This window comes from Castor canadensis, chromosome 2 (assembly GCF_047511655.1).
Source record: "Castor canadensis chromosome 2, mCasCan1.hap1v2, whole genome shotgun sequence".
In the NCBI taxonomy this organism is placed as follows: domain Eukaryota; kingdom Metazoa; phylum Chordata; class Mammalia; order Rodentia; family Castoridae; genus Castor; species Castor canadensis.
In genome coordinates, this window is record NC_133387.1 from 99,835,774 (window position 1) to 99,863,037 (window position 27,264).

A 27,264-nucleotide genomic window follows, 5' to 3' on the forward strand; every position below is an offset into this window, starting at 1 on the left:
CCATCCCACTCCCATCCCCATAACAGAGGGTTTTAGACCAAGACAGTGAAACCGGATAGAGAGTGTGACCCACATGACTTTTCTATTGGTCATAGTATCACTCATTTTGCCACCTCATGAAGACAAGAGAAGACAATATCCAGATAGACATAGGCACCATCATCTTGAATTGGCTCCTTGATATGGGAAGATGGGGAAACATAAGGTAAAGGGAGGCTTCTGGATCTTTCCCAAAGGTAATTATTCATCCACAGGGGCTGGAAAAACTGATTATGTCTACAATTTGATCATGAGGAGATTTAGAAAAAAACCTTACACTCTGCTCCCATCCCCCACCATTGCTACTTGGCATAGCATCAGCAGTAACGATGTGCCAGCTTTTGGCATAAACTATGTCATGGAATGTCAGAAATTACAAAGATCAGGATCAATTGAATTACTCGGATTAGAAGAGCCTATGGGAGGAATTTCATAGTAGGGCCTTATGTTTGCTTTGACCATCCTATAATTATGTTCCAAAGAGGATGGTTTTCAAACTTTGGAGTAAAGAGAGCAGTATCTACCTACCGAACATGTGTTAGTTTGAGAGCGTGAGCCTTTGTGCACATGTTTATAGGCAGAATAGACTATGAGGGGCAAGGATAGGCACTGTTCTTCACCTACTTCACAGCCATTTGCCAGAGCCCTTCCCTCACCAAACACCAATTTTGTTCATGGTCATCTCCTGTTCCAGGGCAGGCTGCACCTCTCTCCTGCTTCATAGGTGAATGCCGAATTGATCCAGGCTAACGAGGATGATTTCAGTTCCTGAACCAGTGATCCACCAAGGGACCAACACACTACACAATTCTTGTCAATGAGATGAAGTTAATAATTTATGGAAAAGTTTTCTCTTGCCCTTAAGAAAATGGAAATAAGAAAAATGTCTGTTTTCTATCTCTAATTGCTGCTGTATGAGGCTGTGATACTGGGAACAGCCATCTTGTGACCTTGAAGGAAGAGAAGTCAAGATCATTGCAGAGACAGCTGACATCATGGAGCTGCTGTCTGAACTTCCCTGGAATTACCCAGTACCCAGACTTCCTGTTAGGTAAGCTCCTACCCACCTTTATTTTCTTAGCCACTTTTAGTCAGGTCTTTTGTTGCTGTCAGCAAAATGTATCCTGAGTGATAGACAGAAAAAATATCCTTAGAGACACAGAATCTCAAGAATATTTGGTTGAGGTTGAAGAGTTACTGAAACAGAGAAAAAGTAACCTACAAATTATAGCAGTCAGACTTCCTGTTGGACCTCTGTATTTTCCGTTCTGCCATGCTATCTTATAGGGAATTGTTTAATTTTAAGGCAATTGGCATTCACTTGTGTTTGAATGATCTTATGATTATCTCTGTCATTTTAAACAAAATATTTAGCTTACCAAACCAGGTAATGGGAAATATTTAGCCAGAGGGTTAGAAACTAGACTCAACCTTATAATTTATCACCTACAACTATGAATCAAGCCAACGTCAAAGAGCTGAGAAAAAGAGTAAACAATGAGACAGCTGCCGCTGGTCTTTCAACAATATATAGCAAGACTACACATGTTCAACAATTATACCAAGCCATAAATACATATTCTATATTTAAACTACAGTCTTAAAGTTGCTTAATTTTTATTATTGATGTTTGGACATCCAAAGTCTTAAATTCTAGGTCCTTTATCTTGCAATGCCCTGTTATTAGGAAAACGGGGACATGATTTTTTAAAAATTCCATTTTGTTTAGCTTCGCAGACATTTATCCCACAAGTGTTTGCATCCTGAACATAAGGGAGTTAATGCATCTGTATTACTGGAGACTCCAAGCCATGAGACATTCCAGAAGGGAATGAAAGCTTATGAGTTACGTTTATGAAGGATTCCGTTTATGAAGACTCTGAAGGGCTGTGTGTCTGGTGGGGAGGGAGGGGCAGGTAGGGAAGTTGTTTAAATCGTAAAGTTTCAGGGTCTTGTAACAAGTGCTTAAGAAAATCTTTGGCAAATAAGTCATAACATGCTCTTTATAATGCCAGCACTACCATCCTGCCAAAAAGACTTTTTTGGAGAGCATCCTCTTTTTCCCTTGAGCTGTCTGAACTCTACCTAAGAAGCTAATTCATATTGATATATCACCGCTATTGAAGGACACTGGGCAAGGTTCCCATTCACTCCCTGCAAATTAGCCTTACTCTAAACTATGAAGTAAGACCAAAGTGAACCGTTTGCCGTGTTTGGATCATGGCAGCCTGATGGGTTGTGGCAAACGCTCTAGCTGTAGAATCATTTGACCCCGGGGTCTAACTCCTCCAGGGCAGTCTTTGATAGAATGCTGACAGCAACATTACCATTGTCATCCTGCCAAATTGGCAACCAAAAGCTGCACAAAGTTAATCTTGTGTTTCAGAGAGTCTTCCCTCAAGTACAGACAACCCTTGTATGTCCGAGGCTCTCTAGAACACAAGGTCTCTGGCCATGTTCCCAAGAACTTGTGAGCTGCTCATGGCGACTGCAGCCTGGCCTGTGGTGATGTCATTCATTGGTCAGATGTATTTGCCATTGGGAAACTTCTCCAGTTCTAAAATCACTTCTGTCCTGTTAGATCTTTCTCAGATTTGTTTCCCAGAAGGATATTTGTCTGGTAGCCTGGAAGATTATTTCTAGTTTATTGAAAACCCTCCTCAAAGAAGTCCAGATGGAAATGAAAGTGTAACTTGAGGATCAGGTATCCACTGCAGACTTGGTGCTTAGAAAGTCCACCTAGTTCCTTAGGCAAGAGAATTTCCTTTCCATTTCAGTGTATGCTGAGTGACGATGGAAGAACACGCATGTCTGGGGAAGCCTGCCTTCCTTTAGTCATTTATAAGCTCGCATCTTCTCCTAGTGAAGTGTACATGCATGACTAGTAATTAAGTCTTATTAAATCAGGATTTCTCTTTTTTATTTGAATATGAGTTTTAATTACATAAAACAAACGCTGTGAAAATGATTGTGCACATTTATTTGAGCTTTGAGTGCCCTCTACTGGAACAAGAAAAAAGTAAGAAATCAATAGTAGAGAGTCCTTGGGGTTCTGTCTTAACTACTAACATGTTCTTATTCTTAGGAAAGTAACAGTAACAGAAAGAACTCAACATACCCCACTCACAGTGCCCTGCTAGTAATGAAAACATTTTCTAAAAATTACTTTTAAATGGACCTAGTGGTGCTCATTTTGTGGGTTTTACATTTATGAGAAATCTAAGTGATATTGACAAGCAATTCTTCTGAAGCTGGTTGGCTTGCTTACTTATTACAAGTGATTGCATATCTCTATGCTATCAATTTTTGGTTTATATCCCTAGCTTTTAGAACAAGGTTGGATCCTGGATCAGTTTCCTTCTTTAAACATTTTCTTCCCAAAACTGTAGGTGGTGACCTCAAATTTCATTTGGATGAGGCATTTTATGTCAGCTTCACAGTTGACATAAGGGTTTTTGATACCCTTATGTTATCGCCTCCCTCTCTTTGCTTTAACTTCATTGACATCTATCCCTGGCCTCCCTCTTTCACTTCTGACCTCTTGCATCTACCTTTCTCTGTGTGGACCACCAGAGTCCTGATGTCTAGTCTACCCACATTCAACATGACTGGTCTCCTTTGCCTCTATGTAATCAGGCTTTCAAATCCCTCCTTATTTCAACTAATTTCCAAAGTTGTCTGGACTTACTGGTTTATTATTTCACCCACACTGTCATCAATACACTCATTTCCACCAACCCTTTGATCTTTTCCATAAGCCTTGCAAATAGTCTGTTCTACAACAGCCTAGTGATTCACTCTGACCAAGTCTAATGTCTACACTACAAAGCACTGATGAAGAAAGTCATATTGCTGTACTCATGCCTAATGACAGATTCTTATGGGCAACCTCAGGTGAGACATCAGGAACAAGCAACAATGTTTTTTCCTCTCTGCTATTTGTTTTTCTAATCTCTTAAGGATTACTCAGCCTGTCTATTTCATTCATTCATAAGACTTGGTTTGCTCCTTACATTTCAGAAATACTTTGGCATTGGGATCTGATGTTTTGTGGGCAAAATTTATTGTTTTAAAGTTGAATTTTTGTGTCCTAATGTACACCACATGTTTTCTAAATGTTTTATAAACACTTAAACAAAAGGCAGTAGGGTCTTTAATTTCCTTATCCTGAATTTGTCTTTATCTCCATTCAATCCTCCCTTCTGCCATGGGAAATTAGTCTCTTCCTCTTTGATCTACTCTTTCAACTCTTCTTAAATTTTGGGCTGGAGGAGTGGCTCACATGATAGAGTGCCTGCCTAACAAGTGTGAGACCTTGAGTTCAAATCCCAGTACCAACAAAAAACCCTTAGTCACTCCTCTTAAATTTTTGTTCTAGCAATTTGTTCAAATTTTCTCTCTCCACAGGTAATTCTTTCTTGAACCCAGACTAGAAACACACCAGATTAGGTGCTGTCCTCCTCTTCCCACCCCAGAAAAGCACAATCTACTCCCAAACCATGACTTTCCCACGAACTTCTGCCCATCCTTCCATTTTTCTGTAAGAAGCTTCTTGGAAGCACAGCCCATACTCCTTCTACTTTTCACCAACTACATACACCTCCACACAAGTCAGTATGGTTTTTGCTTCTATCACTAACCAGGAAGTGATTGAAGAGGTAAAGGTGAAGATCTCTGTAACATCAGGTCCCCATGAGTATCTGCCTTGTTGCTCAGGCATCCTTCACTGAGGCTCCAAGACAGCTGCTTGAATTCCAATCCATTTCTGGGCCAGTGGGAAGGTGGAAGGCACAAAGAAAAGTGTATTCATTCCCTCAAAGGACACTTACCAGAAGTTATTCATGCGACATTAACTTGCATTTGATTGACTTGAATGTAGTCACATGCCAAACCTAGTTGCAAGGAAAGTTGGGAAATAAAAGACTTTATTCTAGTTGACTAACCTTGTAGGTTCAATTATTTTTTTAAAAATAATTTTATTAGTATATAATAGTTGTACACGGGGATCTGTTGTGATATGCTTACAATGTACCTTGTCTACATTAGCCCCCACTAGCACTCTCTTTCTCATCCCCTTGCCTCCCTACTTAAATGATTGCAACAGGCTTCATTGTTCTATTTCCTGTAAGTATAGAAAGTACATCAGCCATACTTCCCTTCTCCCCTCCCATTTTCACCCTCCCCCAAACAGGACCTATTTTACACTTTTGTCCTTCATTTTTGAGTACATGTTCACTGTTCAAAGGGTTTTCATGATATTTCACCTGTGAATGTGCTGTACTGTAATCAGATTGATGCTCTGTATTGCTCTCCCTTACCCTTTCCCCCTTACTCCCATTGTTCAGCAGATTTCAGTGTGTTTAGTTCTGCCATCTTCCTGTTTCCTACACAGATGCAATTTATTTTCATGTAAACTCTCTGTTATTCTCTTCCCCTTTCTCCTCCCCGAGTCTCATCCAACAGCTACATGTATATGTATATATCATGTTTGCATTTGTGTATACATTTATCTTTTGGGTCTATTGTCCACATGCGAGAGAAAATGTGACCTTTGTCTTTCTGAACCTGGCTTATTTCACTTAATGTGATAATCTGCACTTCCATCCATTTACCTGCAAATAAAGAATTTCATTCTTCTTTATGGCTGAAGAATACTCTTTTTGTGTATATATACCATTTTCTTAATCCATTCATCAGTTGTAGGGCATCTGGACTGTTTCTAAAGCTTGACTTTTGTGGACAGTGATGCAATAAACATGGATGCACAAGTGTCTCTATTGTTTCCTCACCTACAGTCCTTCAGATATATGCCTAGGAGTGGTATCACTAGATTGTATGGTAGCTGTATCTTTAGTTTTTAAAGAAATCAACACACTGCTATCATAGTGGTTTTACTAATGTACATTCCCATCAGCAGTGTGTAAGGGCTCTTCTTTTGCCATATCCTGGTCACCATTTGTCGTTGTTTGTAGTCTTGATGATAGCCATTCTAACTGGGGTGAGGTGAATCTTAGTGTAGTTTTGATTCGCATTTCCTTTATGGCCAGAGATGTTGAGCACATCTTTGTGTGTTTATTTGTACTTCTCCCTTTGAAAAATATCTATTTGGTTCACGTGCCCACTTCTTCATTGGGTTGTTGATTCTATGGAAGTTTAGATTTTTGAGCTCCCTGTAAATTCTTGTTAATAGTCTCTTACCAGCTGAATAGCTGGCAAAGATTTTCTGCCATTCTGGGGGCTGTCTCTTAAGTCTAATGACTTTTTCCTTTTCTGTGCACAAGCTTTTTAGTTTGATGCAGTTCCATTTGTCAGTCTTTTCTCTTAATTGCCGAGCTCTTGGAGTTCTATTCAGGAAGTCGTTGCCTATGCCTATATGTTCCAGAGTTTTTCCATTTTTTCCTGTAATACTTTAAAAGTTTCAGGTCTTACATTAAAGTCTTTGATTCACTTTAAATTGATATTAGTATAGGATGAAAGACAGGCATCTAATTTCATTCTACATTCTAGTTTTCCCAGCACCATTATTGAAGGACTGTCTTTTTCCCAACATATATTTTGGGCTCCCTTGTCAAAAATCAGGTGGGAGTAGCTGCATGGATTTATATCTGGGTCCTCTAATCTGTTCCATTGGTCTTCATATTGGTTCTTGTGCCAATACCATACTGTTTTTATTAGTATGGCTCTGCAGCATAGTTTGAGGTCAGGTCTTGTGATAGCTCCAGCATTACTCTTTTTTTCAGAATTGCTTTGGCTGTTCAGTCTTTTGTACTTCCATATGAACTTTAGGATTGATTTTTCTATCTCTGTGAAGAATGTCATTGGAGTTTTGATGGGGATTGCATTGGACAGATTGATTGCTTTGGGTAGAATAGCCATTTTCACAATATTGGTTCTCCCAATCCATGAGCATGGAAGATTTTTCCATCTTCTGATATCTTCTTTGGTTTCTTTCTTTGGTGATTTATAGTTTTCATTGTAGAGGTCTTTCACTTCCTTTGTTAAATTTATTCCTTGGTATTTTTTGAGGCTGTTGTCAATGGGATTGTTTTCTTGATTTCTTTCTCAGTCTGTTCATTTTTGATATATAGAAAAGCTGTTTTTTTTTTAATCCTGTGTAGGTTCCATTATTAAGGAAAAAAGAGAAAACTGATATTTGGACATATTAAATTCTGTGTACTAAATGCTCACCAAAAAAGGTGCAAAGAAATTAAAAAGACTGAAATTCTAAAATGCAATAAAATGCATTTTATTTTTGTGTAAGTATGGAATTTTGATCTGATATTTGGTGCACAAAATCTATTGGTTGAAAATTATTGAAATTTTGTATCCTAATATATGCTACATGTTTTCTAAATGTTTTATGAACACAGAAATAAAAGTCATATTCACATTTTTTATGAAAACAAAATACTAATTTATCCTATGAATATTATTATATTTTTATGTGCCCAACCTTCTTAAAAAACTTACCAGATGCAATATTAATGATGACAGCACTGTTATGAAAATGATATGCAGTTGTTTTCAGTTCACAAAGATTCCTGAGAAGTGTATCAACATTAAAGCTTTTATTTTATCTTCTATACTGATTTTTATGCAGTAGCTTTTTATTCCACTCAAATCATTTATAGAGTATCAGGTTATATATTTTAAACCACACACTTCAGATTCTTTAAACTTTTGAGTCTGATAATATTTGCAGTAAGAAATTTGGAACACTTTTACTTCATCTACTCTCCAATTGTTCTACTTGTTAGTTGCTATTAATCAACCTGGTATTATAGATCCATTTTATCATAACTTGATTAATTTTATAATATGTAGTTACATTTAAAGAACCATTTTATTTTTAATCCATATTCTCTAGTGTTATACACCACTCTATGTAATTTGTTGGTTTTGATTGCTCCTTTTATGGGATTTTTTTATTCTTGAGTTGTTCATAGTTTGGAGTTTGCCCTTCAGTTGAATCACATCTTTAGTTTTGTTTTAAAAAAAGACATGTGAGAGTTCCATTTTCTGACTACTCTCATTTTGAGAATTTTTTTTTGCCTCACACATACTGTTACTCAATTAGGGAATAATATTCTTGCAATACATTCCAGATACATTACTTAGAAAACTTAAGTGATCAGCTGTTATTAGAATCACTACTGGAACTTTCACATAGTTAATTCTAAGCGCACATCAGTGGCTTCCCCCAAACTGCAGGAACTGGTTTATTGAGAAGTGTCAACCAGAGTACCTATAAATAGCATGTCTTCAACCATGCTACAGATTTCCCACATGTATCTTTTAACAACATGGGTAAAATTCTATAGTATTTACTTTTTTTTTTTTTGGTAGTGCTGGCATTTGCAGTTGCGAGGCAGAAGCTGTACTACTTGAGACATGCCTCACTCCGTTTTGCTTTACTTTTCAGTTAGGGTCTTGCATTTATGTCATCTTCCTATATATGCTTCCTGCTCAGCTGGGATGACAGGCTCATGCCACCCTGCTAGCTTTTATTGGTTGAGGAGGGTTCTCTCTAACAGAGATTCCCAAGTGCCTAAGATTACAGGTGTGAGCCACTTCACCAGGTCATAATATTTGCTTTATTGAAATGAATCTAGATAAAAGATTCAATTACAAACTTGACTTAAATGATTTCTCTCTTCTTCCCAACACAGGTTTCATCGGTGGTACTAAAGATCTGAAGTGTGAAGTGAGACCTGGTTGCCTCTTTTAATTACACTTTCTCCCTCTACCAGTTGTACTAAAACTGCAGAAGTTGGTTCCAGGCTTAAGGAAGTAGCAAATGAAATTTTTCCTATGAGGCAAAGTTTAGTGTGGTTTTAGGAACTATTTGAGGTCAAAGTAACTTGAGATTGGTCAAAAAAGGGCCCAAAGTCACAAGATGTGACTGAAGTTAAATAGAGACCAGATCATGGTGGGGAGTTGGGGGTGGTTAAAACCATAAAGAGACTTGAGATTTTATTTTGATCATAATGAAAAAATCATATGAAACATTTGGATAAAATAGACATGTGATCTGATTTATATGCTTGTAAGAAATTGCTGAGCACTGTGAGAAGAATGAGCTGTGAGAGACAAGTGTAGAAAAAGGAAAATCAGTTTGAGAAGATGACAGTGGTCAAGGAAAGAGATGCCAGTGGCCTGGATCAGGGTGGTTTCAAGAAAGATGAGGAGAAGGCCCCGTGAAAATGTTAGGTTGATGACTGATGTATGAGTCAGGAACATGGGACTACAGACACACCTGCAAAACCGTCCGAGTAGGTACAGCATATAAAGCTAGGGAATGGAAGCAATAACCACATGAGCCAGTATGTGCACAGGAAAGAAGAGACCCAAAGACTAAGCCCAGTAGGGTTCCATTTATGGTCTGGGATGAGGAAGAAGGAGCAAAGACGACTGACAGGGAAAGAGATATAGTGTGCTTCCCTGGAAGCCAGATAGAAATTGTTTAGAAAGTCTAGAAACACTTTAGAAAGAGTTTCAAGACCTTGAGTATTCCCTACCCACTTGCTGTATAGGCAAGTATAATGTACATTTAACTCATGGGATTAGAGTTACATGCACTTTAAGGAAAGAGAACATGACAAGGTTCTAAATAATTCTACCTGCTACCTTACTAATTCACACACTCACAGATAGAGGAAATAGATGTGCATCTGATGTTCTTCTGAGATGATAACCACAAAGAAATACATTCTGAACTTATGGGTGCATTGGGGATTTTTTCTAAGATATTTAGCTACATACAATGTTTATCTTGTATGATAATCTAGGAACCTAGCCATCCTACCTGAACTAGAATGAGGTGCAAGCTGTCCAGCCCTGTGCACAGGAAGGATGTGTGGAATGTTCTTAGCTCCAGTCCATTTGGGTCCTGGTAGATCACTCTTATGCTCTCATGTCCCCCTCCTCATCACCGGACATCCTTTGGGCTCTGTATGACTAAAGTGGAGTATTTCTTCTTCTCTACTGAAGTTCCCTGGCTATAGTGCTGCTTGAGTAGCTCTTATCTGAAATGCATGGCACTAGAAGTGTTTTAGATTTCTATTTTTTTCAGATTTTAGAATATTTGCATACACATAATGAGATTTGAGGAATGGGACTGCAATCTAAATAGAAAATTCATTTCTGTTTCATATACAACCTATACATATAGCCCAAGGTAATTTTATGCAACATTATAAATAATTTTGTACCTGAAACAAAGTTTTATGGTATGAAATTTTCCATTTGTGGCATTCTGTCAGCACTCAAAAAAGCAGTTTGGACTTTGGAGCCTTTCAGATTTCAGATTTTTTGAATTAGTGTTGCACAACCCTATATTAGATTCCATTGGCTTTCTCTTGGTCCCTAGAATAGTCAGAACATCAGTGTTGATGGTTAATTTTCATACAGAATGTACTACTTTTATCAGTAATCATTCTGTCTTCTTCTGAACAAGTGTTTCTATTGAGATGACCACATAGCTCAAAATATTAGTTTTAAGGGTAAATTGTTTTATGCATTTGGCTAGTTTGTTTTATTTAATTTTTTAAGGAAAAATGACAGCTATGGTCATTTCTAATTTTAGGAGCATAACAGACTCCCTGTTTATATTCAGAGAAAATAATAGGCAGCCATTTTCATGATGTGATATGACACAGGACACGCTGGTTTTCTTGTCAGTATGACAAGTTGCTAAGTCAGTTTTCATAATGGATAAAGCCAGGCATTATCCTTCTCCTTTGCATCTATTTGTGCCCAAGGATTCATATTAAGGGCCAAATGCTCTCTAAAAGGAAAGAATCAAAGCATTGAGTTTCAAGTTACTAGAAGATACCTGATAGCCTGCTGTTGCCCTGAGTGAAGCTAACAGATAAGACAAGGGGCTCCTGAGAGAGCTGGATTTAGACTCAACCTTGGAGTTGGGACTGAGGAGAGAGCTGTTTCTAGCAAAGCAAGTTCTGCAACTCTTCCTAAATCAGCATGCAGGTGCAATGACATACCCTGAGGAACACATCTACATGTAAGTGCAAAGCAGTAGAATTTTATCTTAGATTTGAGGCCTGGTTTAGAGTGAAGCAGCCATAGATAAGAATAAGTCCAAGACAAAAATGGGATACAGCTCCTCCACTCCCTATCCTGCATTCAGAACTAGGGCCAGGTGCACTGCTGTGGTGCCTTGGGGCTTCTGGCCTTGACCAGGAATGCTCAGTCCCCTTTTTGGTGGCAAAAGTTCTAGAGAAAAGGTCTCCCTCAGAGGAATGGGCAAACTTCCAGTTTCCTCTTCTGCAAAGATTAATTACTACCAACCCCTTCCAGGAGAAGGAACTTGTTAGGTACATGCAGAAGGAAATCCTTTTCCTGATCAGTAGAGCAAAATCTTGTCAATTTGATTTGGATACCAGGACAAACGAGACCTTATTTTGCACCCACGCTGGAGAGGTAGATTGTACCTTTATCAGAATTTGTTATGTAAAATTTGTAGTCTGCTGATGGCGAAAACTACCTTGTGAACCCAAAGGTGGTGATATTTTCTTTAACACGGCGGGGATAAAGCTTATGGGAAGCAGAATGCAATGAAAACTCATATCTGCTATTCTGCTGCTCAACTGATGTCATTAAAAATGTGTGTTTGTGGCCAAGAAAGTAGGAGGTGCGCTCTCAGCTGTCAGGCAGAGAAGAGAGTGCCGTGCCCTGGATCCATCTTTAAAGGCCTGCACACTCAGATCCCTGGTCCCCGAGGGGGGAGTCGTTTACATCCTCTTCCCACATGACAATCAAAATCACACCACAGACTTCACTTTTCTCACTTCTCCTACACAAGGGCTCATGGTTGGGCATAAGATAATGAGGACAGGCTCTGTCACCCACAGTGTGGCAAGATAAGATGTAGCATAGTCAGAAGAAATTATTTTAGGGCTCCCTTCCCCCAGAATTTTCACTGGTGACTCAATTCATCCTCTCTATGGCTAAGTGGGTGATATCAGATATGGGATCCTCAGATGCCCTAAATTTTAATTCTGACTCTACCTCTGACTTCATTTCTGTAATAGTCATACTATTAAATGTCTCCACGCCTGTCTCCTTGAAGGGAAATTTCAACCGTAACTCACCTCACCAAATTGTAAGGAACATTGTATTATTGTGAAGTGTCAGTTGAGATTTGCGTCATTCTCCAACCTGCTCAGCAACAGCCTTTCTGATGCTTTCTGAACAGTCACTCTTAGCACATTGAGACTTACCAAAGCACAGTGGCAGGAATGTTTTTCAAATCTTACTCATTTTTAGTAGTATTTATAATGATGATCACCAGGTCTTCCTTGGAGTTCACTATATCAAGCCCCAGTGGCTCTACCAAGTAATAGATTTCTTAGATTGGCCCATAAAGTGTATCCTATACTGCATATTGTTCACACTGTCTTTAAATCTGTCTCCAAGAAGACAATTGTTCATCTCAAAGACATTAAATGGATGTTACATGAGAATTGAAAGATGCACATTACCAATGATGATAACAGAAAGTCTAAAGTGAAAAAATGAACAGTAGTCTAATGGCATTGAACTACAGAAGAGGAGGAAGAGGAAGAGGAACAGTAAAATGAGATCAAAAGTAGGGAGAAGTTGATAACTAAACTAAGCAGTTTTTCTTTGGACTAACAGTAAACTCAAAGATATAATACAGGACATTTTCTTTCTTTGTGTGTTTCAATTTGCTCTTCTAGTAAGTAGTGGTATATCTCAAATCAAACCACTTAGTAGAGATGTGTATCTTTGGACACTTTACATCAATGGTTAGTATTCGCTCACTAACTACAAAACTATAAGGGCCAATTAGGCACATACTCTTCCCATAGAAAGTAAAATTTCCTCATTGGCCCCTGAATAATTCAACACAAATTAAATGGATTTATTTTGTTTGTTGTTTGTTTCCAACTAACATAGAAATATTCATTGATTATAGTAATGCCACATTTTAAAAATAGATAACTGCTTCGTTGTAGTTTTATATATAGGGTTACTAACTTCGTAAAATTCTTGTCAACCTGTGAAGAATTGTTGCTAAAGATTTAAGTCTTAAAAATAAAAATTTCACATAGTTACTAAATATTCCCAAAGAAATAGAATTACCTGGGAAGACTATAACCTTGGTTTGGGGCCTTTATTTGAATATTAAAGAAAAGGGTGACTTAAATGTCAGTTTAATTAATTCCCAGAGAGATTGTGTACAAAACAAATGATAGTAGTTTACACACTGACTACTGCAAATGACTTCCCAAAGTGAATATCAATAAAGGGCCACAAGTGCTGAACCATAACCCATGTGGACCAGTCATCATAAGTTATTGTATTTTTGGGAAGGTAATGTGATCACAGTCTGTGCATTGTGAAACATCCTCACTGGGGCTAAGAGAAACACTCAAACCCATTAAGTTTTCTCCAGTAAGTAGGAAAAAACACCATTAAATCATCTTATTATCAGTTCAGATCATTTGTTTATAAAAAGGTTTATCCAGTGAACCTCCCCACCCCCCAGAACTGTGAATAAGTGATAATGGAACTATATACTTTAAAGTATTTGGGATGCTTTGAAAATTTAATGAACTCTCACAGAAGGCTATAATATCAAATATAAATAATATACATAGCCTCACACTTTCAGGAACTCACCAGATATGTAAGCCTGGAAGATTTCCTGCCTTGGTTTCCAGGATTGAAAATAAATGAATTCTTGATACTCCCTGGATCGGCCAGTAAGGAAAAGAGAAGGATGTGACTTTGGAAGTGAAGACAAGGATCCCTGAAGGAAAAAGAAAAGAAGCTGCCAAAGAGATAGGGGATAAACCACAGGAGAATTTGTTAGCCTGAGGAAATTATCTTCTTCTTTTTTTTTTTAACAGAAGAAATACTAGAATGCCCAGATTTGCAAAGATAATGCATGCGCTGAAAACCAAAGCATCCATTTAAAATGAAGACCTCTGATAGTTTATCCTGCAGCAAGCTGGTTTCACAGGCTTACTGCCAGGACAGGATTTTGTGCTTAGAAGGACATGCACTTGGTTTAATATTCCCCTGTCACAACTTGTAGTTGAACAAGGGTCCTTCCATTTTCATTTTGTGCTGGGCCATTGCAAATTACATAGCCAGTTCTGGCCATAGGCAAGTCATCCCTGGCAAGGAGTGGAGGAAAATCTCCATTCCTTCTTTCTCTAGCAGTAGGAGTCAGACTGGCTCTCAGTGTGGGAGCTGGCTGATGTGCTCCCAAGCACAGAACACCAGCAGGTGAATGTGCTGCACAGTGACCTCCCTCTACTTCAGAGGAGGGACAGTTTCTCCATATACTCCCTATAAACGACGACTGTGAGGGGCAGTACACATTCCCTTGTGACAGAAGGGGTGTCAGGCCCCTCATTATAGTGAGAACTGTCTGCTCACATGGCATAATGTGGTATATTGAAGACACAATTTCCTCAAGATTAGCCAAAGGCGAGAGTAATAACTCTTTACATTTGCCTTGCATTCTGTAATTTACACAGCCATTATTAAATTCTATTGATTCATTCCCTCCTTTTAGACACACACATATACACCCTACATATACACACTCACATGTGTGCATACACCCGTCAGACACACACCCACTTGTACACCTCACATATACACATCCACACATATACACACACCCACATGTATACATGACCCCCCTACACACCCACATGTACACATGCATCCCATACACACACATTTTTATTTGATGTCCAATATAAGGCACAGAGCTGGATCCTCTCCTCTTCCTCCTTGTTGCTAGTCACTGTCCCATTTCCTCTTTGCTCTCATGGACAACCAATGACCACTGGTGTCCACACCATCTTCCATTCAATCCTCACCTGTAAGATGGCTTCTACCACCTCATCTCATGGACAAGTCACTTACCCTGGTCTTCACTCCTCCTTGCTGCTCTAATGAGCTACTGTACCTCATTCCTCAAGGCCATGGTCAGCCATGGGTTACCCAACGTACAAACATTCCAGAGCATTCCTCACTAGGTACACAGTTGAGTTTGGCACTGCTGTCCACTCCCTCACTGTGGAGGACTCCCCTGATTCAGTTTCTGGAGCACAATTCCTTTGTGGGCTTCCTCTCACTTCCTTAGTATTGCTCTTCAGTCTTCTTTGGTGCTTTCTTTCCTTCCACGATGGTCAGGGCTATATAGGACTTCCTCTTTGCCTTTCTGTTTTTCACTCTACACATTCTTCCTTGTAATTCAAATCCACACTTTCCTGTGGTTTCAACATTTATGCTATCATCAGTCTGGAAAATGGTTAAACACCTAGTTTCTGAACCATGGAGCCAAGTTTGAATCCTGACATGTTTACCTAGGAGCCACATGACATGAAAAATTATATAAAATCTCTTGAGCTTCAGTTTTCACATCTATGGAATGTTAAAAAAAAAAATCATTGCTATCCGAGATAGTCATCACAAAGATTCTCTCATTTATTCAAAAGTTTTAAGTATTTCTTCTGTGTTATACAATGGTGAATGCAACAGTAAATACACTTTCTGCATGGAACTTCTATCATAGTGTGACAGTCACTAAACAAATGAATCACAACAGTGATGGGTGCTATGAAAAATAACACAGAGCAGAATTAATGACCTACTGAATGTGAGACCTTTAATACTGCCTCACCCAGAGGAAGTGCCCAGTAAAGCCTGGAACCATCATCTCCACCATCGTCATCCCTATCACCTGTAGCAGGTATCTTGAATCTGTTTCTAGACATCTCTCTTGATGCGCATAGAGAACCTCAGATTTTAAATTCATCTTATTTCTTGTCGATGTAAAATAACAACTTAGCTTTGAGGTAGTAGTAGTCTATTTCAAATATGAGTGATCATGGCTGAGGATCATGGTTTCAAATTACCCCAAGTGACATGTTCTGCTGTAGAAGAGGTTAAATGAACTTTTGTAGTCACAGAACAAAGGAGCTCATAAATCCATATATTTCGCAAACACACTGGTGGGGGCATCAAATAGTCAGGCTACAGCAAAGCAGGAAAATATTTCCTATAGTTTTCAGATGTTATCTTATAACATTCTTAGCTTTGGGGTTGGTGGAGGCAAGAAGTCTGCTAAGCTTAGTGATACATTCCGAGAGGTTTACCTAATAGTCATGAGATTAGGTCAGATACAAAGATTGAAAGCAAATGGCTATTAAAGGAATTAAAATAACAAGATAATTTTGACTCTCAACCTGTAATGTTTGTCTGTTGGTAGTACATTTGTCCCCTGCTTAAAACTGTGGGAGTTGTCAATCATCCTCCATGGATGCCACTCAGGTTTTAGCCCAAGTGGTTACTCTACACAACTCAGTGTTCCTGGTCCACTTTCTAAGATCTGGCACACTTCGGTGTGAGGCTCTTCACACAAATATGTCACGTGGTGGTCTTGCTTCTGACCCTTTGACCCCCTCCTTTCCTATCCCTGCAATGCTTTTCATGCAACCTTTAGTTGGCTAATCACTGCTCACCATTGAGGACTCAGCCCCCACAATAGCTCCTCTACTCATTTCCCTGGTCCCCATCCTACCTCTTTCCCAACTATTCCTGAACTGAGTATCTGTCTCCCTTAATGCTCCCATGTACCTTGCTCCAATCTTTGTCTCTTTCAGTAAAATCATCAGGTTCCTTTGGATTTTATTTTTGAGTCTGTTTCTACCAGGTGCTTATTTAAAGAAAGGATGGAGTCTTTCAGGAGCACACCACTGCTCTTCTACCCACAGGTGCCCTCATCTTTCCTCTACAACTTGTAACTCTTAATAGGGAATTTGCCAAAATCTGGGTTTGTCAATCTTAAAAAATAGCTTGTGGAAAATACCAATGGTCCAGTGTAAATTAGAATAAATGGAAAACTTGCCTGTAACTCTCCAAGGACGTAGGTCAGCCACAGAGATACCCAACTTACAGGCTTAAGCAGACCAAATAACATCTTATGCTATAGCTTCTGCACTCTGCACCTGTATTTATAATTATTTTGCATTCTTCTCCCAGACTCCTGAGGTAATTCTGGGATTGCTTCAATGTAAACAGAAAATCCCATGTGAATTTTGCAAATAGAAATCTTCAGTAAAGGAAGCTACGAGAACCCAAAATGGGAATACTTTCTTAAATCACTGAAATCCCTTTCCATTGGGCCCACTAAAACAGCCTGAAGAACCTGGGATGGGGTTTAGCATCCAGAGTAAAATGATGTTCTTCCCTTTTCCTTTGCAGAACTGTCTTCTCACTCAAGTTTAGTCTCTTCTCTGGGTTTACATTAGGGAACTCACATTCTGTTATGATCTTAACTGAACCAAACCCCTACCTCACCACCTTCATCCTTTTCCTTCTCCTCAATTCACATCTTAGTTAATGAACCAAAATTTACACATGTGCCCCCAATCAAAACCTTTTCAAACATCCCTAACTTTTTTCTGCACCACCCTCAACAAATATCATCAGTCCCTGGCTCTGCCGTTTGTGTTTTGTGCCTGGCTAATGAGTGTTCAACAAGTCTTTGTGGGATGTCTGCCCATATGATTTGATCTCCACTCCCATTGTCCTCTGTTCTTTCACCCAAACTAAGAGTTTCTGTGAATCTCATTCCCCTGATAGCCTTACAAACTACTTCCATACTTCAAGCCAATTCAGAACTTTTAAGGTCTTCAATATCTTATCATCACCTTCAGAATAAATGGAAATATAGTGATCATACATAAGGAGTTTTGCTCTCTGGCCCTAAACACTTTTCTGCTCTCATCTCCCCTTATGTGCCAAAGTACAGCTGCTTTGAGACTACTAGGACTTTGTCAAAATGCCATGGTTCTCCATGTCTTGTTACCTTCTCACTTGTTACCTTTACATATGTTCTTATCTGTGTGAGCTCTGCCTGAAGAACTCCAATTTTTCTTTCAGAACCCTGTTATGTCATCTCGTGGTATAACTATATTGTTCCTTCCTCCCTCAAGTGGCCTTCCTTTATTTTCAGTCTCTCAGTAGAAGACAACTTCTGTGTTCTCAAAGGGTTTTCTTCTCATTCTATTTGTAAATCTCACTATTACATTTACTTATATATTCATAGCACCTACTAGGCCAGGAGCTCCTGGAGTGTTTCATTCCCCTTTTAAAATTCAGTATCAACAGCCATGCTTGGCACATAGTCAGCACTCAATGAATATGTTCCAATAAACGACTTCATGAAAAATATAGTAAGAAAGGGAAAAGCAAAGCATGTTTCCATTTTGTATCCCGTAAACATTTTTTCTATTTTTAAAGGGGAAATATATACACCAGAGGATAACCAGAATCTGTAGCTTATTTTTGGCTAAATGATCAGGAACTTATAAAGATATTCACAAATTTATGCCTTACAGAGTAGAAAAGAGGAGTATTTGTTAGCAAACAGTGGCCTCAAAACTAGAGGTTTTCAAAAGTTCTCTGGGGGATTTACAGAACTGCTGAAGTAAAGAAAAGGTCAAATACAGAGTACATGAAAAAGGTCGAGGGGGCTAAGGACAGAACAGCTATTTGAAATAAAATATAAAGGTCATTTTTCATTGGAAGACACTAGTGAAAAATGAAACACTGGTAATGAGAACAAGGGCAATGAAGAAGGAGGACGGGAAAAGGAAAGAAAAATAAGGAAACCAGAAAAAGAAAACAAGTTCAGTTGTGACGTTGGAAGAGATATAAATAGAGGAATATAAATAATCAGTGAGTGGGTAATTATAATAATCCTAACAGTTGCTGCCTTTAAAAATATTTCTTTAAACAATGAGAAAAGCATAAGTGAGACTTTTCAATGGAATCAGGAATCCCAGGCAATTGGCTATAGTCTTTGAAAAGCACACAGTTAAATCCTGTTCATGATGAAACTACTTAACTGAACTGTGAACATCAAATTTATCAAAGGCCTTTATTTTCATGGGGGCCATCAACTCGAATTGATAGAGAGCACATGAAAACTGATCCTGACAAATCACAAATCTGTGGTTGGAATTATGAATAAAATTCAGCCAATGGACATTCTAGTTATTAATGATGTCTCTAAGATAGCATTGTCCTGGACATCCAACTTGCTGTACTTTAGATTCACACAAACAGCTCCTCCACTAGACTTAGCCTTCTTCCAGAAATTCTACTTAGAAACAGTCTCCAGGGTCCACTGTGTCAGGGAGCCAGATTCCCCATTCTCCCCCATGTTTTCTTTTGGAGACTGGTTTGTAGAAGATAAAGCAGCCCTTGCCTTGAAGGACTACTGTGGCCCATTCAGCTGCACCATGGTAAACAACTGCAACAGGAGTCAGGACTTAGCAATAACTATGAGAACAGCAGTCACATCTCAAGGGTGGCAAGAATTGCATTAGCCTAGGCAGGACTATTTGTGTTCAAGAATGATATCTAGCCATAGTGGCAGAACAAGAACAACAAAAATAAGAGAATTTTCAGATTTTCCAATTGCCTCTCACAGAGGTAATTGGAAGCTGCTGTGGACACATTGAACTAAGATTTCTGTAATCTGTGTTTTTATGAATGTAGGCAGAGTATATGGAAAAAGCCCTAGGATATTTAGTGAGTTTCCTGATATGGGAGGTTATTTATTACTCCACACTGTTTAATCATAGAATATAATTAAGAAACAGTTTTCAAAGAAGTAGAATCATGATTCTCATAAAAATGTAAAATGAATCATGTCAAAGATTTTCATTTAATTCATTAAATGAAGCTAGTAAGATGTTAAAACTGGTTCAAATGAGCTATGGTTTACAAAGACACATATTCTCCTGGACAAAATTCACTTTGGTAGCTCTCAACAGGAATTATTTGCCTAGTAATGGACAGAAACTACCCATTTTATCAGCTTTCTACATGCCATCTTCTCTTCTACAAGAATTGTTAAGAGTTAACTCCATATCAGAGTCATAATTTTACCCCCTTTCGAGATGGAAAAAGAAGGCCTAGTGTTCTTTAATATGTGAAAGTTGATAGCATCAAGATGATCCTATCCAAACAAAATTAAAGTCTGGAAATTATGAAAGAAGAGGGCTCATGCCTGCCTCTCTAAGATAACATTCTCAAGGACTTTTTTTAAAGGCCCAAAGGAAATTTTTGTGTGTTTGTTCTACACACACCACATGCTCTTCATGCTTCCCAGGTATGTACAGATTTCTGTAGCAAAGGTTATCTTTAACATTCTTTAAGACTTAACCTATCCAGATAGGATTCTCTCACTAGACCATGATCCCAGCAATGACATCTCTACCAATGAGCTGAGGCCAGTTCCTGGAGTCTTCAAGATCAGTGAATTTTGTGCCTATGTATTTTACATAAATTTTTTTCTTTTTTGCCTTTAAAGTCTTCCTCTTGCCTGTACCTCCTTGAATACTCTCATAGTTTACAGTATTTCTGTTGTAATATTCTGTTATTCCCAAATATATAAAATTATTCTTTCTTTGGGGAATTTCTCCTATTGTCTTTTTTTTTTTTTAGGTTGAATAACACAAATGAATTGATGGGGATACTATCAACCCAATGGAGACATAGCTCAAAAAACACACAATTTTATTCTTGCCTTAGCAAGTGATTGTTTGAATGTTCATAGAGAAATTAGTGTAATGTCATTCTTTGGATACAAGCAATTTTACTTTTCTTCATACTATTACAATGATTTTGAATGCTAACAGATCTAATCTTTTCTATTGTTTATTCCCTAGGCCTCTCCATATACAAATAAGCTTAGCATAATGTAAAGTCAACTGATTTAAAGCAGAGGTTTCTATTACAAGAAATATGAGGACACAGAGCTCTGAGTGACTCTCTTGCTATGAATTCTATATTGAAAGAAAATTGTCACTGCTGGGCTGCCAGATTGCAAAGATATTTCCAAGAAGAAAACAAAACTAAACAAAACACCCTGTGCTATAAACTGGCCTTTGATTCTGAAGCTCCCTGATGAAGTCAGGGATTCCACAGAGACTAGACTTGTCCCACAGCAGCCATGCCCCAGCTGAAGTAAGTGTAAATCCTCCCTGGAAAAAAGAATCATCAATTTAAGCCTCCAACTTTTCCACAGATGAAGGTCAACTAAAAATACAAGTAAAAAGAATCTCAAGTGAAAAAGCAACAAAAATCATGGACAGAACCAAAAAACTTAAATCCTCATAGAATTTGAAATATTAGAATTATAAGAGAAGGCACATAATTAATCACACAAGATATTTAAAGGAATTAAAAAAGAATTATTGAACTGGAAAATAAGTGGGAATAAATTATTAAAAATTCTTCACATTGCCAGGTGTCAGGTGGCTCACACCAGTAATCCTCAGTAAGGCTGAGATTAGGAAGATGGCAGTTTGAGGCCAGCTTGTGCAAACAGCCAAAGAGATATCAATGACCTGCAAGTATATGAAAAGAGACTGAGGATTATCTAAGAGAATGCAAGTTAAATCACAGGAGACAGCATTTTATACCCACTGGATTGGCATAACTTTCAAAGCCCAATAATATCAAATGTTGGAGAAGATGTGGAATAACAGAACAGGTCACACATTGTTGATCAAAGTTGAATTGGTACAACCACTTTGGAAAAACTGTCATTTCCTAATAAATTTGATGATACATAAAAAAAATAAACAGAGCAAAATGGACTGGAGCTGTGGCACAAGCAGTAGAATGCCTGCTTTGCAAACACAAGCCCTGAGTTAAACCCTAGTTCCACCAAAAAAAAAAAATGCAGAGTACAAAGAAAAAGAGATGGAAAATGTTAAGAGATTTGGAAGACAGAATGAGAAAGTCCACCAAATACAGTATTAGAATCCCAGAAGTGGAGAATAGAGAAAACAGAGAAGAGACACTGATTGAAGAATGTTTCATAGAGCATGAAAGAATCACACAGAAAACCACAAGTAAAACAACAACAACAATAATAATAAATATCTAGACACTTGTGTTTGTCAGCTTTCTATCTCTAGAACAAAATACTTGAAGTAGTTACCTTGTAATGAGCTTTAGTTTGGCTCCAATTTTGATGGCTCCTGTCTGATGGATGATATCTGTGGAAAGGCAGTAGTACTTCATGGTAGGAGCATGTGGTAGAACAAAATCACTAGCCTTGTGACCAGGGATCAAAAGAAAGCAAAGAAGGGGCCACAGTTCCCCAGTCCCCTTCAAGGGCATGTCCTCAAGGACATAACATGTTCCACCAGGACCTTCCTTAAAAGTTCCACCACGTTCCAAGAGCATCTTTCTGGGGACCAAGCCTTTTTAACACATTGGGCTTTGGGAGGACATTGAAGAACCAAACTATAGAAAACCTTCATAGTGAACTGTCAACTATCAAAACCCGATAATAGGAGTAGCAAAGGCTAAAAAGGAAAGATCATTCACTTACAAAGGATCAAAAGCTAAAAAAATGTCCAACTAGAATTGTGTTCCAGACTGAGTATTTGTCAAAAAAAAAAAAGACTGACAACAAAATAACTTACCAGTATCATATGAGAATTCCAGTTCCTTCACATTCTCACCAATACTTCTTTCCCCTTTCTTTAATCATGGCCAACCTAACGGGGTGTCATGGAGAGCTTTCAGAAAGATGATTTCTATCTTCATTTACATGTATTCACCCTTAGAAATACAAACCAATGTGAATGTGTTTGTCTGTTTTTCAGTTAAAAAAATTTCCCATGATTGTATGGAAGAAAAAGCTACCACCAGAATTTTACCTTTGGAGTAGAATACATATGCCACATTAAAAAGTACTAAATATATGAGGATGCAATAAGGGAGAAGGGAAAATGTTATTGACTTAACGGAATACTTGTATAAATGTGTTTCCCCATATTTTATCCTAGTCAAAGCTAAATTTGTAATAAACAAATACATCACAATTTTTTTTAACTTTTCAAGAGATTAAGAAGCACATACATTCCTGCTTTCCCAAGTTTAACAACAGGAAAATGTTTTGTAGATACCTGGAGACAAAGAAGATTAAGAAATCTAATCTACAAAGTTCTAGCTTATGAACTTTGACGTCCCAAATCATGTATTAGGAGTAATCTCTTCATGTGCCTCTGATGGACCCTCTTGGAAAATTAATGAGAAGAATTTAAAGTCAAGTTCTTGGACAATAGCAGGTATCTTCCTGAAGGGAGTAGACAAAGTCTTCCCTCAACTCTGGAAAAGAGATCCAGAGTGACAGGGAATAAATCTCCAGGTAGGAGGTCCCCAGAGTTTGTGGACACTGTCCTTGGATCCCAGTCAGAGGGATCCAGTTTATTTGGATTTGGTTTCACCAAATTGTCCTTTGGTTTTCTGGAAAAAAATGGACACAATTTGTTCCAGAACAGTGTTATTTCAAAAGAAAGTGCTACAATTATCTTTAAAGAGCCCATGTGCACCCACCAAACAAATTAAAAATGTCAACACTGGCAGCAGAGAGAATTCTTTTTTTGATGAGTAGTAGGCTTGGAACCAATGGTATTCCATAGATGAGTGCTGAATGATGCCATGACATACAAGGTAACATGGCTTTGTTCAGATAAAGAAATATGAACAACAATAAAAGAAAATATCTGAACCACCTGAGACACTGTCAGGTAACTGATGTGGATTTAAGAGAGTCTCAGTGACTCTCCATGCTGTGATCTGGAAACATGGCATGAATGGGAGCATTCCCTAATGTTTGAGCACCCCTGCCTGCCTAGTGGGGAACACGTGATATTTGATCCTTAACTTCTCACTTCCACCAAGGCTAGTTTGGCCTAAGGAAGCAATAGTTACAAAGACATGGACAAAAGATTCAGCTGTTTCAGGATAGCATTATAAATATGAATCAAAGGGTAGATTTTAGGATAATGGGAAATTTCTCATTTACTCTAATAAGGCTTTAAAAGATGGAAAAATAATTACTTTTTTCTTTGCGTTTTTTCTTACTTTAAAAGAAAGTTGCGTGTGTTCACATACTAGAGATACATACATACACACAATGTTTGTGTTCCCATAATTCATATGTGCAAGACATAATCACCAATGTGATGATGCTGAACGTGGAGTATTTGAGAGAGAATCAGTTTTAAGAGAGGTCCTGAGAGTGGAGTTCCCGTGACAGGATTAGTGTCCTCCCGTCTTCCCAAATGCACACACCATAGAAAGGCCATGTGAGCACACAGCAAGAAGGCATCTGTGCACAAGTCAGGAAAATGTCCCTCTCCAGACACCAGTCTGTATATTCTATTTCTATGGAATTATCTAGTCTGGATATTAAACATAAATAGAATCATACAACATTGGAACTTTGGGGTCTGGCTTCTTTTCATGGAGCACAAGATAGCTGAGGTTCATCCCTAGATCATGCATCAGTACTTCCTTCCTTTTCATGGCAGAATACATGATCCATCTTATGGATGTACCACATTTCGTGTATTCATTCGTCTGATGATGGCTATTTTGCATTATTTCCATCTTTTGTGTTTTGTGAATACAACTGCTATGAACATTTGCGTATAACTTTCTTTTTTTTGTGTAGATACCCAGAAACGTAATTGCTGAGTCTTGTGGTAATACTGTTCTTAACTTTTGGAGCATCACCAAACTCTTTTCCAAGGCAGTTGCACCATTTTGCATTCTTACCCGAAATATATGAGCATTTCAATTACTTCACATCCTCCCCAATACTTGTTTTCTTCTTTTTTATTATTATAGCCAACCTAGTGGGTGCTCAGTAGTATCTCATTGTGGCTTAGATTTGCATTCCCTAATGATCAGTGACATTGGGCACTTTTTTATATGCTTCCTGGCCCTTTGGCTATCTTTTCAAGACCTGTAACCTTTTCTTTTTCTGTTTTTTTTGTTTGTTTGTTTTTATTTTTATTTATTTAAACTCTCCACCATCTGTTGAGAACACACTCTTCCTTTTGGCAATTCTCAATGTAGAGTCCATTGCTTTTCTAGAAGATTCTATAATGTTGTTCAAAGAGACAAAGACCATTATGGCACATTATCTCCTCAGGAAAAGGGTATGTTTAAGGATATTTAAGTCCATCAGAATTTCCTCCTCTAAATCGTACCTTTCCATTTTTTAAGCTCCTCAAGAAGTCCTTATATACTTTGCACAAGTTATTTCAAGTTTAGTAAATCTCTTTGAGATGGCATCTCACTGTGTAGCCCAGTTTGAGTTTGAATTTGCTATATAACTCAGGCTGACCTTGAACTCTCAAGACCCCTGCCTCAGCCTTCTATATGCTGGAATTATAGGCATATAATTCCTGTGACCATTTTAAAATTGAATTTTTTTCCTTTTTATTGTTGAATTGTAAATGTTCTTTATGTATTCAGACAATGGTTAACAAATATTTCTTAGATTCTATGAATTGTCTTTTCACTCTCTTGATAATATTTTGATGCACACATTTTAATGAAGTCAAACTTACCTTTCTTTTGTTGTTTACATTTTTACTGTCATATTTAAGAAGTCATTGACAAATCCAAGTCAGAAACATTTCCCCAGTGTTTTCTCCTAAACATTCTCCCAAATCATACCTCACTGATTTTACAAAAAGAACCAAGCAACATAAAATTTTTTCAAAACACTAACTTGAGTAAAGAAAATTTACCTATGATGCAATGTACCCATTTTAAGTATACAACTCAATGATTTAAGGAAAATGTCTAACCTAAATTAATCACCACAACAAAGACAACGACATTTCCAAGACCCCAGGAATTTCCTTTGGGGTCTTTGAGGTCAATATTTTCCATTCTCCAATCTATGTGTTTAGTGACCTGATTTCTCTCACTAAAGATGAACTTTAATTGTTCTAGGACCTCATATAAATGAAATTGCATTCCTATAAATGAAACAAGCTCCACTGTGTCAGATTTCTTTTGCTCTTCAGTAGTAGCTTGTAGGAGTTGTTTCATTTTATTATTTAGTAGTATTCCATTGGGAGGATGTACCACAACTTACTTATCCCTTTTGCTATTAGGATGAAAATTTGTTTTCTAAAATAAAAACATATTCATTAATTCCTTTTTTATGAAAGCAAGACAGATTTAGAACAGAAAACTTAGAACGCACAGGCAAGAAGAAGGCAGAAAATTACAAAACCACATTTTACTACATTAACATAGACAACATTTTGACATATATATGTATCTATATACATAAAGATATATATGTATATAGATACATATATATATTTCTTTTTCAGAACTTCTGTTTCTACTTATAAAATATCATTTGGGACTTCTTCCACTGTCTCTGAAATTTACATGAAGTCTCAAAGATGAAACGAAGAAGCGCTGAGGTCCCCGCAAGAGATAAATAGCCAGCCTTGGGGCTACACACCTTATACAGGGCTTTAAAAAAGGAGACAGAACCAGCACCTCTGTCACCAGCTAACCTCCCACACTCTTTTCTTCAGTCTGGAAGAAAAGAAAGGGGAATCGTTGAGGACATTGGCTTTATAGGGTATTTAAATTAAGGATAAGGAGGATTTTTCTTCCTTTCACCTGATAGAATGGTCATGTACTTTCCTCTTCAAAGTCAAGTGAGGACAAATATACAGTATCACTGAAACAAGTTGGGGAATATGCAACAAGGAGTAGCTGGAATAAACTCTCCAGATAGATGTCTACATCATGTTGAACTGACTGCCTGATTTGCAAAGGAAATGAGCATGGAGAGGAGAGGGAGGAGGGGAGCAAGAGGAGCTGTCATTGGGGCACTTGCACCTGTTTAGTGGCATTGGCATGTTCTGGAAACATGTGCTTCTTGTGTGGTCAAGAAGAAACCACAGAAGTTACCAGGGTTGAGCTCTCTTGCCCGCTTCACAGGGGGATCCAGGACGAAAATGCAAGTGATTTGATGTGGTAAGAATTAACAAAGAATTTGAGGGTTGATCTAACATATCTGGGAGGGTGCAATTTATTGACAGGTCCTCTGAGGCTCTGTTAAGAGGTCTGGAAGAGTCTGCATGTGGGTACCCACCCCACACCAGGTAGTGCTTTCAGCTCATGGTTGTCAGAGCATAAAAGAACCCAAAAATGAGGGGCCAGCTCAATAAAGAGCAGAGCAGGCCATCCCTTCACCTTTTACATTCCTCAAGTTGACACCAAGTAGCAGGAAATGACATTGAACTGGAATTAAGATTAAAAATGTAGGGCTGGAAGAGCGGCTTACATGGTAGATTG

General features: G+C 38.1%; 1 long non-coding RNA gene across 4 annotated transcripts in view; it reads left to right on the forward strand.

Moving 5' to 3' along the window:
- The window catches only part of LOC141420731 (uncharacterized), a 73,723-nt gene that overhangs the window by 30,095 nt on the left and 16,364 nt on the right, over positions 1–27,264 (forward strand). For 2 of the 4 annotated variants that reach the window (XR_012445285.1, XR_012445286.1), the window contains exon 2: positions 959–1,090. This is a non-coding gene — a long non-coding RNA (uncharacterized lncRNA). Of the gene's footprint in view, positions 1–958; positions 1,091–8,708; positions 8,744–20,789; positions 26,194–27,264 lie in introns of those variants that run through there. The other 2 variants (XR_012445284.1, XR_012445287.1) reach the window with 2 other exon arrangements.